Here is a 19,215-nt window from a genome sequence, read left to right as displayed (position 1 = left end):
CTGTGATTTTTGTGTCTGAGCCCAGGCCCCTTCCAAGAGACATCAACCAGAGCCTGCTCATCCCCCAGGTCCTCCCCTAAGATTTGTCTGACTTCTCTGTACTCCATCTGTCCACCCAGCAAGGTCATTTCCAGACCATCACTCTCTCATCAGCTTGCAGAAGCCCTGCCCTTCTGTGTACTGTCATCTCTGACTCCAGGACACTTCTGCACATTTATTCAGGACATAATCAGCTGGGTTTTTCCATGTTTATCTGGCACTGAGATGTGGCAGAGGCCACTAGCTCTTCATGAAATCCATGAAGGCTCTCCTCTTTTTCCAGGACACACAACTGGACTACATTTCCCACCCTCCTTGGCAGTGAGATGTGACAGAGTTCTAGCCAACGCAGTGCATCTCTTCAAGGCCTGGAACATAGACAACTGCCTCTTCCTCCTCCAGGCTTTTTCTGCAAGCTGACAGGATGACGGTTGCCCAGACAACTTTGAGAGCTGTGTGTTGAAGATGTTAGAACCACCAGCAGCTTGACTTTCCAGTTAATTGCATGGAGCAGGGACCCTGCACCTTTCTCCGCCCATTCAACAGAAACACCTACCTTGAACTATTATGTGATACACAAATAAACTCCTTTTGTGCTTGAGTCATTATATATAGTGGAGTCTATTTATCATAGCAGCAGTATTCTTTCTACCATAACTCCTAACTTAATCCTGTTTGAATTTAAAATTTGTGTGAAATACACCTACTCTCAGTTCCTTCACTTTGCTGACCCCTGTGACCTTGGCCTGCCCTTATCTTTAGCCATTCACTCCCAGGGCTATCTGAGTCCTCATCTCCTCACCACATTATCAAGACGTGATGAGCCACACTCTTCATTCATTGCTTGGACCACTGTCACCAGCAGCATCATTCCGCTACTCTTACCCTGCAACCTCCCAATCCTGGTGCAGCCCTAAAATTCACTATTCCTTCACCACTTCTGTGGGAGCAGCTACAGAACACTCATACTGCATTAAAGATTGGGACAAAAAGAAGTCATGATATCAAAAAGACATCTGCACTCATATGTTTACTGCAGCAGAAGTCACAGTTGCAAAAATATGGAACCAACCTAGGAGCCCACTGACCATTGAGTGGATAAAGAAAATGTGGTACATATACACCATGGAATACTACTCAGCCATAAAACAGAATGATAAAGAATGATATAATATCTTTTGCAGTAACTTGGATGGAGCTGGAAGCCATTATTCTAAGTGAAGTAACACAAGAATGGAAAACCAAACACTGTATGTTCTCACTTATAAGTGGGAGCTAAGCTATGAGTACACAGAGGCATACAGGGTGATATAATGGACTTCGGAAACTCAGAAGAAGGAGGGTGGGAAGGGGGCTAGGCATAAAAAAACACTACACATTAGGTACAATGTACACTCCTCGGGTGATGGGTGCATTAAAATCTCAGACTTCACCACTATACAATTCATCTACGTAACCAAAAACCACTTGTACCCCAAAAGCTATTGAAATTTTTTTTAAAATTATTTTAGAAAGAAATTGGGACAGATCTCTCCAAAAGAGCTTCCCCTGAAGACTTCCCACGGGTCCTTGACCTGGCCACCCTCTCACACCTCTCTGCAGCTGTCACCACCTTTGCCATGCTTCCTGGGTCATCCTCAATCATGTTCTCATGAGCTCAGTCTGGCTGGAGAGCCCAGTGCTGAACGAGGAATCACAAATGGAATAAGGATTTGTAAGACAGCATCATGCACAACCCTCTTTTCTCTTTCCCTAGGTCTCATAGGAAGAGGTCAGCCCATTCAAGGATTATTCCCAAATCCATGCTGTTTCCCACCCCGCCCTACTCCCCGATCTCGAAGTCTTCCTCTCCACCCCTCAGTCCGTTGAGCTTGGAAACCTCCCTCAGCCGTTCCCATCTCCCTGGCCCTGTGCTCCTCACCACGATTGCCCTCCCTTGCTGTTCCTACATGGTTAAGCTTCAGGAATGATTAGCGTACACTCCTGACCTCCACTGTCTCAACTTCAACTTCCATTTGCTTCTCAACCCACTACAGTTGGCCTCTTCCCCTGACTCCATTAGAAATGCTGGGCAATTAGCATGCTAATTGGAAGCTAACGTACACTTTGTGATCTTTATTTTAACTGAGCTCTTTGTGATACTTAACATTATTGCCTCTACGTTTTTTCTTCCAACTTCCCTTCCCTTGCTTCTGTGATGCCTTTTTTTCTGGCTCTCTTCATGCTTTTATGACTCTTCTTTCCAAATGTTCATTGAGTTCCTCTTACCCAATCTTAAATATCAGTGATCCCTGAGGTTGTCTCCTAAGCCTCTTTCTCTGCCATAGTTTCAACAACTACCTAAATATTTCTGACTTCCAAAGCTTTATTCCTGACCCTTTCCACACTTCATTCATTCATTCACTCACTCATTCATTCATTCACTCACTCATTCATTCATTCATTCAGCAAGGTTACATTAAGTGACTTCTATGTGCCAAGGGATATGATAGTGAAAAAACCTACAACACCTCTGTCCTCATGGAAGTTACCTTCTACAAGGGGGTAGCCATTTAATTAATCGGTAAAGAAACAAATACACAGGATAACTTCAGATTGTGGTCAGTGCCATCAAGGAAATAAACAGAGGATAGAGAGGTGAAAAAGGTACTTTAGACAGGGTTGTCTAGGAAGGTCTTTCTGGGGATCTGACATTTAAGTGGGGATTTAGTCCCAAGAGCAAAAATCAGACTTTGCCTCTGGAGTGAAAATTCTGGACTTAGCCTCAGGCAGCAGAGTTCTAGACTTAGCCTCTGAAGGAATTAGCAGAACGTGGTGTCCGGGAGCTGAGTTCAGGACTTCATGTCTGGAAAAAGATATTGTGGCTTCAATTCATTTTTTTGCAGCAAAGTTTCTGACTCAATGTGTTAATTAAAAGGGAAGACTTCGTCTTTGGACCAAGATGAGAAGGAGGAAGCCATCTGGGAGAAGAGAGTTTATGTAAGAGAAAACAAAAACATGGAAGACTGAGATTAGGATGAGGTGGAGTGTTTTGGGAACAGAAAAGAGTCTAGTGCGACTGGAGAACTGTGAGCAAGAGAGAGTGATAGACATGAGTGTGGCCCTTTAAAAACCGTGCCACAAATTCTTTGGCATCCTCCTTATGAAAGGTGGGGTCTACATGCCCTCCCTTTGAATTTGGGTGGGCTTCTGGCTGCTTTGACCAGTAGAGTATGACAGAAGAGATGCCTCCCAAGGACAGGTCACAGAAAGCATGGTCTGAGTTCGGACACAGGTGTGGGAAATCCAGCTACCCTAAGGCCACCCTGCTGTAAAGAAGCTCAAGCCATGGAGAGACCAATGTAGGAATTCCAGCAGAGAGTCCCCCGCAGCCCAGCCTTCCTGCCATGGTGCCAACGTGACAGACACATGAATAAGAAAGACTCTGGAGGACTCCACCCCAGTTGTTCAGGTCACCCAAAGCCATTCAAGTTTTCCCAGATAATGGCCTAGACATCGTGGAGCAGAGACAACGTATCCCTGCTCTACTGTGTTCAAATTCCTGATCCACAAGATCCATGAGCACAATAAGACTGTTGTTGGTCTTTGCCACTACATTTTGGGGCTATTTGTTGCACAGTAACATCTGCTTTGTACAACTGAAGTTAAAGCAGCAGGCAGGGACCACATCTACAGGACTGTGGGCCATGGAAACAAATTCAGATTTTATTCTACGCTTTTTTTTTTTTTTTTTTTTTTGAGACAGAGTCTCACTCTGTCACCTAGGCTGGAGTGCAGTGGCGCGATCTCGGCTCACTGCAAGCTCTGCCTCCTGGGTTCACGCCATTCTCCTGCCTCAGCCTCCCAAGTGGCTGGGACTATAGGCGCCGCCACGCCCGGCTAATTTTTGTATTTTTAGTAGAGATGGTGTTTCACCATTCACAGGATGGTCTCGATCTCCTGACCTCATGATCCGCCCACTTCGGCCTCCCAAAGTGCTGGGATTACGGTGGGTGGCGTGAGCCACCGCACCCGGCCGGATTTTATTCTATGTTTAAAAGGAAACCATTAAAGCACTCTAATTAGGAACAACAAAATCTGACTCATACTTTTTACATATTATTCCAGCTGTAATGTGGTGGTTCAAGGGTCACAGAGAGGCAACCAGTAAGAAGGTGAGAGTGGATTGTGGCTAAGACCAGGGCAAGGGCACTTGAGATAAATAGACAGAAGTGTCATTTATGTTGGAGGCAATAATAATAGTTACCACTTTTGCAGTAATTACTGGGCCAGGCACTGTTCTCAGTGCTTTGCAAGTATTAACTCTGGTTAAGCCTCAGAATACATTTAATCCTGACAACAGCTCTGTGAGGTAGAGTGGAAACAAAGTGAGATTAAGGAAATTTCCTCAGGACCCAGAACTCACACGTGGCAGAGCCAGGAATCAAGCTCTGCAGCCTGACCAGTGTGTGTCCTTCCTCTTATCCACTCTTGTTTCTGCCGCCAATAAAAGTCACCAATAGATTGGATGTGGAGTAAGTAGGAGAAAACTATCAAGTGTGAACTCTAGATTTGGGTATTGAATCAAAGTGAATGGTGGTATATAAATAAAACTATAATATCGAGTGTGGACTCTAGATTTGGAAATTGATTCAAATGTGAATGGTGGTACATTAACACAGGGGTCCCCAACCCCTGGGCTGCAGCCCAGTACCGGTCCGTGGCCTGTTAAGAACTGGGCCTCAGAGCAAGTGAGCCAGCATTACCACCTGAACTCCACCTCCTGTCAGATCAGCCGGACAGTGGATTCTCACAGGAGCTCGAACCCTATTGTGAACTGCACATGGGAGGGATCTAGGTTGCGTGCTCTTTATAAGAATCTGACGAATGCCCTGATGATCTGGGGACCGTTTCATCCCAAAACCATCCCCCAGTCCCTCTTTCCATGGAAGAACTGTCTTCTATGAAACTGGTCCATGGTGCCAAAAAGGTTGGGGACTGCTGTATTAACGGATGTAAGAAAGACCAAATGAGGAGCGGGGTAAAGTGGGGGTATGGGATTATGGGGGAGCTGATCAGGATTTCCACTTGATTGGGGGATGGTTTCCACTGGGGCCATGGTAACTTGAGATGCCTTTCAGACATCCGAGTGGAAATCATAAGGCACTCAAGTGAGAAGTTGGGGCTTAAGATGTGTATTTAGGAACATCCACTCACGGCTGGTAATCAAGTCAAAGAATTGTGTGACACCAGCGGAGGACGAGGTAATGGTGGAGAGAAGAGGGTCAGTCCTGATATCTCTGATTCAACTAAAGAGAGGATGGTCTGCAAAGAAGACTCAGAAAGAGTGGCCAGAGAGAGGCAGAGTATTGGACACCAAGAACGGAGGGTATTTCAAGAAAGCAGGAGTGGTTGGCTAAGGCTGCTGAGAGGCAATATAACCACTCCCACATCCCATGGGCATCAACTCAGAAATGCCCAATGACCAACTCCAGTAGAGTCGTGCATTTCTCATTCTCACCCCCTCCCCATCCCTCCCCCTGCTTCTTTCAAGGCTGCTGAGGGCAGGCGGAGGGTGAGATAATGATGGATGTGGCAGCAACTGTGTAGTGTAAGGTACCATTAATAACTGTGGACAGCTGCTCTCTTACAACTTCCCTTCCTCTAGCTCAATTTAAATTCTTCTTTAGACTTGGAGGCCTGACAAACACTCATCATATGATTAATGATGTTTCTTTCCTTTCTGGTTGGAAAATGGGTGGAATCAGCACATTGTAACTGCTGGTGATTATATTTACATAGATCATACTAACGTCCACATGCACCTTTATTAAAAGGATAAAGTTATACGTATTGCAGAGACAGAGGATGTTAATATTTGGAGAATACCAGTAGGAAATCTCCATCTGCCCAAAAATGATGGCTGCTTACTGTTTTAATGTTTCTGTTAAAGCATAGAGATGAACCTGGCTCAAGTGAGATATTGGGTATCACGAAGACCCATTCTTGCTGCTTGGGAGAGAGGAAGCCCTCAAATCCTTCCCCTAAAAAGGAAGCCAGGCTTCCCCACAGAGCCTGGCTGTGAGCTGTGAGCTGTGAGCTGTGCACAGACTCATTTATGTCTGCCTTCAACATCAAGTAAATGGAGGTCCAGAACTTCCCAGGCCTGCAGATAGATGCATCCCACCAGCAGAGGGCTGTAATCATTGTGAATAAAAGCTACATGTAATCTTAGATAGAGAATAAAGTGAAAATAAATCCTTTGATTGGGCTCTGTCTACAAGTATCCTAAGGCTTGTCTTATTCCTCATCTGTAAATAATCCACGGAAGGCCTGACCTGGAGAATGGAAATATACCCTGCTTTGTGAAAGTTCTAAACACACAGCCCCTGCCACCCAGGTTCAGGCAGAGTGAGCTGCCAAGGCCGTCGGGCATGGTTGTGTCTGCTCCTGATTAATGATTACACCCTGTCTTTTGATGAACCAACTCTACTTAGCATATCAGATTATCTCCCATGGACTAGCCATGGCAGAGCTGGGATGTGACGCAAAGGAAAGTGGAGGAAGGACTTTTGTGCAATGTTTCAGCTCAGCACGCTGAGATGGGAACGTGGTCTCCAGGCATGGTTGGTGAATTTAGGAATGAGCAGTGGGATTACTGAGACATCACAAAGGACTGCAATCCCAGGGGACTCCTCCCTGCAACCCTGACCTCCTGTTGAAACTTGCTGAATTTAATACAAGCTAGAGTATAAAAGATCTTGGGGTGGGTAGAGGAAACCTTGACATCAAAGCAAGAAACCATCAAGGAAAAGATCAATAGAGCCGATGATATAGAAAATTTAAATGTCTTAATATACATAAAATTTAAAAGTAGATAAATTAAGAAATAAATATTTGAAACCTATGAGTGAATATCCTTAATTAACTCTTTATGAATCATAAAGATGAATATTCCAAATTGCTTAAAGAACTAAGAAAAGCACATGAACCAGCCACTCATAAAAGAAGAAATTAAATGCTCAGTAAATATAAGAAAATAGGTTTAACTTTACTAAAGGACAATTTTTAAAAATTGAGATCTTGTATTTTAGATGTTAAATAGATGGAGCCTGAAAAGATTGAAAATACTGTACTAAATGTTAACCAAAGTGTGAAGCAATGAGCTCTTTCATTTCTTTCACAGGAATGTAAATTGGTACAATCTTTGTGGAAGGAAATATGATTAAAATGTTTAATGTCCATAACCCTTGATACAGAAGTTTCTTTTCTGTAAATTTATTGTAAGGAAATAATGGGCAAATAGTCATGTTTATGAAAGTTCTTCCTAGCACTACTAGAAATAGTTTAAACTGGGCGTAGTGGCTCATACCTGTAATCCTAGCACTTTGGGAGGCCGAGGCGAGCGGATTGCCTGAGTTGAGGAGTTCAAGACCAGCCTGGGCAACACAGTGAAACCTCGACTCTACTAAAATACAAAAAGTTAGCCAGGCATGGCGGCATGCGCTTGTAGTCCCAGCTACTCGGGAGGCTGAGGCTGGAGAATTTCTTGAACCCAGGAGGCGGAGGTTGCAGTGAGCCGAGATGGCGCCACTGCCCTCCAGCTTGGAAGACAGAGCAACACTCTGTCTAAATAAATAAATAAATAGTTTTAAAAATAGTAAAAACAATGGAAAATTGCTTAAATTCATGGTGTATCTAACCATATGACTATTTTTTAATGTGTGCAACATATTATTAAATACAAAGAGCAAGATACAACAGAGTTTATACATTAGGACCCCATCTTTTTAAATTAATAGACTTTATTTTTTAGAGCAGTTTAGGTTTACAGAAAAAGAGCAGAAAGTAACAAGATTCCCACATATCCTTTCTCCCCCCACCACAAGGCAAACACTGTTTCTCCTATTACTAATATATTAACGTCTTGCATTAGTGTGATACATATGTTACAAGTGATGAGCCAATACAGTTACATTATTTTTTTTTTTTTTTTTTTTTTTGAGACGGAGTCTCGCTCTGTCGCCCAGGCTGGAGTGCAGTGGCGCAATCTCAGCTCACTGCAAGCTCCGCCTCCCGGGTTCACGCCATTCTCCTGCCTCAGCCTCCCGAGTAGCTGGGACTACAGGCGCCTGCCACTGCGCCCGGCTAATTCTTTCTATTGTTAGTAGAGACGGGGTTTCACCATGGTCTCGATCTCCTGACCTTGTGATCCGCCCGCCTCGGCCTTCCAAAGTGCAGTACAGTTACATTATTATTCACTGACGTCCACAGTTTACATTAGGGCTCACTCTTGGGTGTTTGTCTATTCTATGGTTTTAAAAAGGTAATAAGACGTATCCACCACCACAGTATCTTGTAGAAGAGTTTCACTGTCTAAAAATCACCTGTGCTCTACCTACTATTGCTCTCTTCCACTCACCCCTTCCCCAAGCCCATGGCAAACACTGATCTTTTTACTGACTCCACAGTTTTGCTTTAGCAGAATGTCATAGAGTTGGAATCACAATATGTAGCCTTTTCAGATTGGCTTCTTTCTCTCAGCAATACACACTTAAGGTTCCTTCATTTCTTTTCATGACTTGTAGCTCATTTCTTTTTATCACCAAGTAATATTCCATTGTCTGAATGTACCACAGGTTGTTTATCCATTCACCTACTCAAGGACATCTTGGTAGATTTCTAGTTCATGTAATCATGAATAAAGCTGCTATAAACATTTCTGTAGAGATTTTTGTTAGACATAAGTGTTCATGTCCTTTGAATAAATACCAAGGAGCACGATTGCAGGATCATATGGTAAGATAATATTTAGTTTTGTAATATACTGCCAAACTGTCTTCCAAAGTGGCTGCACCATTTTGCTTTTCTACCAGCAATGAATGAGTTCCTGTTGCTCACATCCTCACCAGCATTTGGTGTCAGGATGTGGAGCAACAGGAACTCTCATTCATTGCTGGTGACGATGCAATGAGATGCCACTACACATGAAAATCCAGGATGAATTTTGGCCATCCTAACAGGTGTGTACTGGTATCTCATTGTTGTGGGGTTTGTTTGTTTGTTTTAGAGAGAGTCTTGCTTTGTCACCCAGACTGGAGTGCAGTGGTGTGATCTTGGCTCACTGCAACCTCCACTGCCCAGGTTCAAATGATTCTCATGCCTCAGCCTCCTGAGTAGCTGAGATTACAGGCATGTGTCACAATGCCTGGCTATTTCTTTTCTTTTCTTTCTTTTTTTTTTTTTTTTTTGTATTTTCAGTAGAGACAGGGTTTTGCCATATTGGCCAGGCTGGTCTCAAACTCCTGGCCTCAGATGATCCGCCTACCTCGCCTCCCAAAGTTCTGGGATTACAGGCATAAGCTACCGTGCCCGTTCTGATTGTTGTTTTAATTTGCAATTCCCTGATGACGTATGATGTGGAGCATTTACAACCAATCCAAGTCCATGTTCAAATTATACTATACCACTTCATCACAGCTGATGCACATACCTTAGAGCAGACTATTCCCAATGCTCCCATCCCTTGTATTGTTACTTTCCCTTATTTAATTATTTAATTTATCCATAAGCTGTAACTACCAAATACATTATTATTGTTTCTGTTGCTATTTTGGACAAACAGTTATCTGTTGGATCAATCAGGAATTTAAAAAAGACTTTATTTACTTTATTTTACCTTCATTTATTTCTCTCTAACACTCTTCCTTTCTTTAAGTAGATCCAAGTCTCTTTTTATGTCATTTTCCTTCTCTCTGAAGCATTTCTTTTAACATTTATTGCAGTGTCTGGTGACAAATTCCCTCAACATTTATTTGTCTGGGAAAGTCTTTATTTATCATTCAGTTTTGAAGGACAATCTTGCTGGATACAAAATTCTAGGTTGGTGGTTTTTTCTTTCAACTTCTTTCACTTCACTCTCTTCTTGCTTGTATGGGTCTCAAGAGAAATCCAGTATGATACTATCCTTGCTCCTCTATCTATAAAGTGCTTTTTATTTCTGACTTCTTTCAAGGTTTTCTTGCTGTCTTTGATTTTCTGCAGCTTGAATGTGATATGCCCAGGGATAGATTTTGTAGTACTGATCCTGCTTGATGTTCTCTGAGCTTCCTGTACCTGTGGTATGCTGTCTATCATTAATTTTGAGAAATTCTCAGTCATTATGGCTTCCAGTATGTCCCCTGTCCCTTTCTCTCTTTCTGCTCCCTCTAATATCACCTTTATACATATGTTAAATCTTTGATAATTTTCCTGTATTTCTTGGATATTATGTTCTGTCATTTTCATTATTTTCTCTCTCTGCATTTCCATTTTGGAAGTTTCTGCCGACATTTCTTCAAGCTCACTGATTCTTTCTTTGGCTGTGTCCTGCCTCTTGATCAATCAAATAAAAGGCATTCTTCATTTCTAGTATAGTGTTTTCTTTATTTCTAGCATATCCTTTTGATGATGATGATGATTATCATTATTATTATTATTTTGAGACAGAGTCTCGCTCTGTCACCCAGGCTGGAGCGCTGTGGCATGATCTCGGCTCACTGCAGCCTCGCCTCCCAGGTTCAAGTGACTCTCCTGCCTCAGCCTCCCAAATAGCTGGGATTACAGGCACCTGCCACCACCCCTAGCTAATTTTTGTATTTTTAGTAGGGACGGGGCTTCCCCATGTTGGTCAGGCTGGTCTCAAACTCCTGACCTCAAATGATCTGCCCACCTCAGCCTCCCAAAGTGCTGGGATTATAGGCATGAGTCACTGCACCCGGCCTATTTTTTGTCTGGTTTGGTTTTGTTTATGAGATGAGGTCTCACTCTGTCACCCAGGTTGGAGTGCAATGGCACAATCACAGCTCACTGCAGCCTCGACCACCAGGCTCAAGTGATTCTCCTGCTTCAGCCTCCCAAGTAGCTGGGACCACAGGCATGCACCACCATGTCTGGCGATTTTTTTTTTTTTTAAGAGAGGAGGTCTTACTATAGTGCTTAGGCTGGTCTTGAACTCCTGAACTCAAACAATGTTCCTGCCTCAGACTCCCAAAGTGCTGGGATTACAGGCATAAGCCACTACACATGGCCTGATTATTATTATTATTATTACTGTTAGGAGTTTAGGAGTAGAGGTTTAATAGGTAAAAGAAAGAGAAAGGAAAACAGCTCTCTCTCTCTAGTGTGAGAGAGGGGACTTCTGAGAGGAAAAGGCCTTGATTATTGTTTTTTAATCCACACAAAGTGTAAGTCATTTATTTCTCTTCTAGCCCTGGACTCAGTACACAGATGGCTTCTCTTCACCCTTTGGGTTGACAATTTTCTCCAGGTTGCTTCTGAAATTATGATAAAGCTCAGCATAGAAAACCCTCAGGTCAAGCGCGGTGTCCTCAATCTCCCCATAGGGTGCCTCATCTTGCCTGTGCACCAAGGCCTGGTAATAATCCATTACATGAATTTCCTGGGAGGCCTTGGCCACAGCATCTCCGTGTTCGGAGAAGTACTTAGACGTGGCTGACTGGAAGGTTTCCACTTTGGTCTTGACTGCATTCATCCTTTCTAGCATCTTCTCCTGGAGTGATACCCCAAAATAATGTCCATTCTCAATCTTGGGGATCAGATGCTGGATCTGTGTGATCACCAGAATGCATTTCTCTTTGAGAGTCCAGACTTCCGTCTTAACCAGGGAAACAGGAACAGGACCTTCTCATGCCAGGGGAGACTTCTTTCTTCGCCTGCTTATCTGTTTCCAACTCATCATTCTTGGATAGAGGGTCTGGGATGGGGATTCCAGTGGTGCTCAGAGAGAGGTCAGATCAGCCACATTGAGGGAGTCCTCTTGCAAGAGCTGATTCAGATACGATTTTCTGTGGCAAGAATCTATAGGGGAATTCCTCAGTCTCCTGGAAAAGATTTTGCCTGAAGACCTCCACCTGCTTTCAGGCATCCCCACTCAGGTGCATTCCACAAGGCTTGGCCATGCTGCTCCAGGTGCTAGATCTCTGGTCTCCCGGCTAGTCCTGATTCTTTATTAAAGTTACCATCTCTCTGCTTATATTATGCATCTGTTCTTGCATGTTTTTCACTTTTTCCATTAGAGGCCTTAACACATTAACCATAGTTATTTCAAATTCCCTGTCAGGCTATCCAAAATCTCTACAATATCTGGGTCTGGTTATGATGCTTGTTCTGTCTCCTCAGATTGTTTTTCATCTTTCAATTTGCCCTGTCATTTTTTGTTGAAGGACAGATACAATGTACTGAGTAAAAGGAATCTGGTTCTTGTTACTGCAGTGGGCTTCTGCTCCAGTAAGCTTTTTTTTTTTTTTCAGTCAGGGTCTCTCTCTGTCACCCAGGCTGGAGTGCAGTGGCACAATCTTGGCTCACTGCAACCTCCACCTCCTGGGTTCAAGCAGTTATCTTGCCTCAGCCACCCGAGTAGCTGGGATTACAGGTGTGTGCCACCACACCCGGCTAATTTTTGCATTTTTAGTAGAGACGGGATTTCGCCATGTTGCCCAGGCTGGCCTCCAACTCCTTGGCTCAAGCAATCTACCCACCTCGACCTCCCAAAGTTCTGGCATTACAGGCATGAGCCACCGCTCCTGGCCTCCAGTAAGCTTTGATTCTGTGTATTAACTTCTCTTGCCAATTGTAGGTGAAGTGTCTTGCCTTGTGACCTCAATCATCTGACTGATAAAGAGTTGTTGATTTTTGGTTTCTGCAGGATTTTTCTTGTTGTGAGAATAGAAGTCATAACTCACAAGTACGTAGCACCTCAGATAAGAAATTAAAAGCCTTCTCACTGAATCCCAATTATGTAACATTTATGTTACATACAATTATGTGTATATACACATAATAAATGTAAATGTGTCTAATTTATTTTTAAAAGACTCTATAAAGACATACACCAAAATGCTAATATTTTTGATATCTGTTGAGCAGATGGTGTAATCTACATAGGTCTAAAAGAATCAACAAAAAACTGGAACTGATAAGGAGTTGTAGCAAAATTGCAAGATACAAGTTTAATATATAAAAGTCCATTGCTTTCCTGTATACCAACAATGAATAAGTGGGATTTATAATTAAAAACACAATACAATTTACATGAGCAACCACGAAATGATATCTTTAGGTATAAGCCTAACACGCACATCCAAGATCTGTATAAGGAAGCCTATAATTTTTTGATGAACAAAATCAAAGAAGAACTAAATAAATGGAGAAATATTCCCATGTTCATTGATTGGAAGACAATATTGTCAAGATATCAGTTCTTCCCAACTGGATCTATACATTCAACACAATCAAAATCCCAGTCAAAATGCCAGCAAATTGTTTGTGGATTTCAACAAATGAAATCTAAAGTTTATATGAAAAGTCAAAAGACCCAGAATAGGCAACATGAAATTGAAGGAGTAGAACTAGTCAGATACTTCCTGACTTCAAGACTTACTATAAAGGTATGGTTGTCAAGACAAACAGATCAAGGGAAGAAAGCAGAGAGCCCAGAGACACACATAAATACAGTCAACTTATCTTTGATAAAGGAGCAGGGAAATTCAATGTTGAGAATTTTTTTTTTTTTTTGAGACAGAGTCTCACTGTCACTCAGGCTGAAGTGCAGTGGCATGATCTCAGCTCACTGCAACCTACGCTTCCTGGGTTCAAGCGATTCTCCTGCCTCAGCCTCCCGAGTAGCTGGGATTACAGGTGCATGCCACCACGCCCAGCTAATTTTTTGTATTTTTAGTAGAGATGGGGTTTCACCATGTTGGCCAGCACAGTCTTGAACTCCTGACCATGTTAACCAGGCTAGTCTAGAGCTCCTGACCTCAAGTGATCTGCCCACCTGCTTGCCAAAGTACTGAGCTTACAGGTGTGAGCCACTGCGCCTTGCTAAGACACTTTTTAAATTCCCTTTTGATATCTTCTTTGAGCCAATGGTTGTTCTGGAGTGTGTTTTGTTTCCACATATTTGTGAATTTTCCCATTTTCTTGCTGTTATAGATTAGTAGTTACATTTCACTGTGGTTGAAAAAGGTACTTAGAATCATTTTGAATGTCTTAAATTTGTTAAGACTCATTTTGTGGCCTAATATGTGATCTATCCCAGAGAACGTTTTGTGTGTGCCTGAGAAAAACGTGCATACTTCTGCTGTTGGATAAGAAGTTCTGCATGTGGTGGTTAGGTCCATCTGTTCCATAGTGTTGTTCAAGTCAGCTGTTTCTTTATTGATTTTCTGTCTGGATGTTCTATCCCTTATCCTAAGTGAGGTATTGAAGTCCCCTACTATTAATGTATTGCTGTCAGTTCCTATCCTCAGATCTGTCAATATTTGCTTAATATATTTAGTTGCTCTGATGTTGGCTGTGTACACGATTGTTATATTTTCCTGTAGAACTGACCTTTTTATCATTATAAAATGATCTTCCTTGTGTCTACAGACAGTTTTAGACCTAAAGTCTATTTTGTCTGATATAAGTATAGCCACCTCTGGATTCTTTTGGTTGCTATTTTTATAAAATATCTTTTTCTATCCCTTTACTGTCAACTTACATGTATCTTTAATTCTAAAGTGTACCTATTCATTTTGTACACTTCACAGAAGTGTACAATTTTGTACATTTTGTACAATTCACAGAAAAGCTGTCTTCTCAAAAGGACTTTTAGAAGTAAAATGATAACATCACATCTAAGTGACACGTGTACTTATATCCATCGGGTTGGTGGTGGAGAGGAACTGGAAGAAATGAAGGACTTTAGACCAGAACAATATAGAAGATACTTTCAGATATAACCATTGTTACATGTGTGTAGCCTATTCAATACTACTGTGTATATAGAAGACAAACTTAAGTCTTTATTTGAAACATCTAGTCCATCTAGGTGTTTAGAAGTGCACAAAGTATATTAAATGTAGAGGTAATAAAGAACACATTGTGTAAATATCCTTTTGTAAAATTCATATGAAATATTGTCTTTTGGAAACTGAATGATCATACCACTTCTCTGAGCAGTACACATTACTATATTCATGCTGGTTCAGGAAGAAAAGAGGAGAAGGAATTGCAAAGGGTTTGATACCAGTGTGTGTATGGTAAGGCACAATTGGCCACTGTCCCTTATGTCCGTGCATTGTCTTTTACTTGACTGTGTTTATACCATACATAAAAGACAAGCAAGTCCTGATTTATAACATCTAGTCCTTCTAGATGTTAAAGAGGTCGCCAGCGTATGAGAAAAGGAGGGTTAGTAAACTAATACATTGAGTCTATTTTGTGTTAAAATTCATAGAAAAGACTGTTCGTAACCCTTATGGAAGTGAAATTGTGAAAATCCCTGCTAAGAACTATAGATGCTTACATCTGCCCATTGGGTTGACAGAAGTAGGAAGCAAAAGGGTTCTAGTCTAGAATGTTCCTATTTAAAAGATACTTTCAGGCTGGGTACAGGGGCTCATGCCTGTAATCCCAGCACTTTGGAAGGCCAAGACAAGTGGATCACCTGAGGTCAGGAGTTCAAGACCAGCCCAGCCTGAAATTATCTTTTAAATTGGAACACCCTGAGCAAACAATGTATGATAAAAAGTAGAGCTACTGGACCGGGTGCGGTGGCTCACGCCTGTAATCCCAGCACTTTGGGAGGCCGAGGTGGGCGGATCACCTGAGGTTGGGAGTTGGAGACCAGCCTGACCAAAATGGTGAAACCCTGTCTCTACTAAAAATAAAAATTAGCTGGGCATGGTGGCGCATGCCTGTAATCCCAGCTACTGGAGAGGCTGAGCCATGAGAACCGCTTAAATCCTGGAGGCGGAGGTTGTGGTGAGCCAAGGTGCCACCGTTGCACTCCAGCCTGGGCAACAAGAGCGAAACTCCATCTGAAAAAAAAAAGGTACTGCCAGTGAGTTAGCCAATTTGTAAATATCTTATTATAATAGATACAAAAAAATGCACCTTGGATACAGAATTGTTAACCCCTCCCTGAGCAGTGTGTATCAGGACTTGTTAGGCAGGCAGCAGAGGAGCAGAAGGAAGTGTGAAGGGAGAGATGTATGCAGATGTGTTCATGTTTACATTTTGACTGTAGCCAACTGATGTATGTGCATCTCTTTGGCTGAACTGCAGGAATAAAGTAATTCAATGGAAATATACCTCCTTGCTAACCATTGAATGGTATAGATCTGATAATGAATTATCTTAGAAACTATACTTGGTGTACTCTGTTGCTTTATGTTTCACTTTAAATTGAACACTACGGAAGCGCAGTATGTTAATCGGAATTCCGCCAATACCTTTATCTAGAGTAGTGTTGCCATTTTTGTCTTCTATGAAATTTTTGTCCCAAAAGAGGTGGGATTATACTTTTTTCTAACAGATTGAGTCGGTGTCATGTATTCTTGGTTATCAAAATATTCATATCACTTTGGGATCTTAAATTGGTAAATATTCATGATGTGTGAAAAAGCATGATACATACATACTGTATGCTCTCACTCCAATAAAACTGGATGTTGTGTCTAAACACACACAGGACCTAGAAGGACACAGCAAACTGTAAACTGCCTGTGATTGTGGACAACTTCGTTCTTTGTTTCTTGTGTTTTTCACTTTCCTATAATGCATGTATTAACTTTTTAAAAATAAAAGTTAGGCCCAGTGTGGTAGCTCACTCCTGTAATCCCAACATTTTACGAGGATGAGGCAGAAGGATAACTTGAAGCCAGAGTTTAAAACATGCCTGAGAAACAGAGCGAGACCGCCATCTCTACAAAAGAAAAAAAAATTAAAATTATAATAGTTTGGCACAGTGGTACATGCCTGTAGCCCCAAATACTCAGAAGGCAGAGGCAGGAAGCCCAGGAGATTGAGGTTCCAGTGAGCTATGATCACGCCACCACACTCCAGCCTGGGCAACAGAGCAAGACTGCCACCTCAGAAAAAAAAAAAAGTTTTTTTAATAAACGTAATTTTTAAAACCTAGAAACAATAAGTAAAGTGTACCTATTATAGACAGCATATGACTGGATCTTGTTTTTTATTCATTCAGTCACTCTATACCTTTTGTGGGGTTTTTGTTGTTTTGTTTTGTTTTTGAGACAAGGTCACTCAGACTGTCACCCAGACTAGAGTTCGGTGGCGAGCCCACTGCAGCCTCAACCTCCCAGCCTCAAGCGATCCTCCCACCTCAGCCTTCCTAGTAGCTAGGACTGCAGACATGTGCAACCACACCTGATTAATTTTTTAAATTTTTTTGTAGATATGGGGTTTCCCTATGTTAAAGACATAGTTTGAACCCAGGCTGGTCTCAAATTCCTGGGCTCAAGCAATCTTCCCACCTGGGCCTCCCAAATTGTTGGGATTACAGGCATTAGCCACCACACCCAGCCTCTATATCTTTTGATTGGTGAACTTAATCCATTTACATTTAAGTAATTATTGATGAGGACTTACCATTGCCATTTTTGTTAATTATTTTCTATTTGTCTTGCATTGTTTTGACTCTTGTTTTCTTGCTGTCTTCCTTTGTTGTTTGATGATTTTTGTAGTAATATGCTTTGAATTTTCATCTTTTGTGTATCTGTTACAGGTTTTTTTCTTTGCTATTAGATAAAGGCTTGTGTAAAATATCTTATAGTTTTTAACCTTCTATTTTAAGTTCAATTACATACAAAAACACTACCATTTTACTCCCCCACACAAGCACTTTGTACTCTTGTAGACAAAGAATGCATCTTTTTATATCATATATCCGTTAGCAACATTTTCTCTATTAACTTTTATATTAGGATTAAAAGTTATTTATACACCATCTTTACAGTGTTACATGAATCTGTCTACGTCTATATATTTACCTCTCCCTGTGTGATTTATGCTTTCATATGCTTGTGTGTGTGTTGCTGTTTAGGATAATTTTATTTCAATTTAAATAAGTTTCTAAAGCATTTTTTTTTTGTTCCAGATGAAGAGACAGACAGACATGACAAGTAAATGATAAGTAAGTTAGGTCTACTGGTAATGAACTCCCTTCACTTTTGTTTGTTTGAGAAAAACTATCTCTCCATCACTTTTAAAGGATAATTTTACCTGGTATAGTACTCCTGATTGAAAGTTGTGTTTTGGCCGGGCAGGCGCCGTGGCTCACGCCTGTAATCGCGGCACTTTGGGAAGCCGAGGAGGGCAGATCACGAGGTCAGAATATCGAGACCATCCTGGCTAACACGGTGAAACCCCGTCTGTACTAAAAATGCAAAAAATTAGCCAGGCGTGGTGGCAGGCGCCTGTAGTCCTAGCTACTTGGGAAGCTGAGGCAGGAGAATGGCGTGAACCCGGGAGGCTGAGCTTGCAATGAGCTGAGATCGTGCCACTGCACTCCAGCCTGGGCAACAGAGTGAGACTCCGTCTCAAAAAAAAAAAAAAAGAAAGTTGTGTTTTGTTCAATATTTAGAACATATCATCCCACTGTCTCCTAGTCTGCGAAGTTTCTGCCAAGAAATCCACGAATATTCTTACAGAAATTCTCTTAAAAGTGACAAATCACTTTTCTCTTGCTGCTTTAAAAATTATTTGTCCTTAACTTTCGACAACTTGATTAAAATGTGTCTTGTGTACAGAAAATTCCCAACATGGTGTTTTTACTTAAGATTTTTTGACTTTAGGGTTTATCAGGACTTAACTCCATCACAAGTTGAGGAGAATCTGGACTTATGATGGTTCAACTTATAATTTTTTAACTTACCGATGGCTTTATTGGGATATTAAATATATTTTCTTTTTTTTTTTTTTTTTTTTGAGACGGAGTCTCACTCTGTCACCAAAGCGGGAGTGCAATGCCACAATCTCAGCTCACTGCAACCTCTGCCTCCTAGGTTCAAGTGATTCTCCTGCCTCAGCCTCCTGAGTAGCTGGGATTACAGGCACATTCCACCATGCCCGGGTAATTTTGTATTTTTAGTAGAGACGGGGTTTCACCATGTTAGCCAGGCTGGTCTCAAACTCCCAACTTTAGGTGATCTGCCTGCCTCGGCCTCCCAAAGTGCTAGGATTACAGGTGTGAGCCACCACGCCTGGCCTAAATTTATTTTCAACTTAAAATATGTTCAACTTACAATGGATTTATCAGGACATCCATTGTTAAGGAGCACTTGTAGTCTTCTGTGATTGATCCTATTTGGGGATCTTTGAGATTTAGAAATCTGGATGTCCATTTCC

General features: G+C 41.8%; 1 protein-coding gene and 1 pseudogene across 1 annotated transcript in view; both read right to left on the bottom strand.

Annotated features, from left to right (window-relative positions):
• The window catches only part of DPYSL2 (dihydropyrimidinase like 2), a 138,455-nt gene that overhangs the window by 92,767 nt on the left and 26,473 nt on the right, over positions 1-19,215 (bottom strand). The window lies entirely within an intron of this gene.
• On the bottom strand, positions 11,149-12,089 carry LOC141407576 (proteasome activator complex subunit 2 pseudogene; annotated as a pseudogene).

This window comes from Macaca fascicularis, chromosome 8 (assembly GCF_037993035.2).
Source record: "Macaca fascicularis isolate 582-1 chromosome 8, T2T-MFA8v1.1".
NCBI classification, from domain to species: domain Eukaryota; kingdom Metazoa; phylum Chordata; class Mammalia; order Primates; family Cercopithecidae; genus Macaca; species Macaca fascicularis.
Note: the sequence above shows the minus strand (reverse complement) of the source record. Positions and strands in the feature narration are given on the sequence as shown.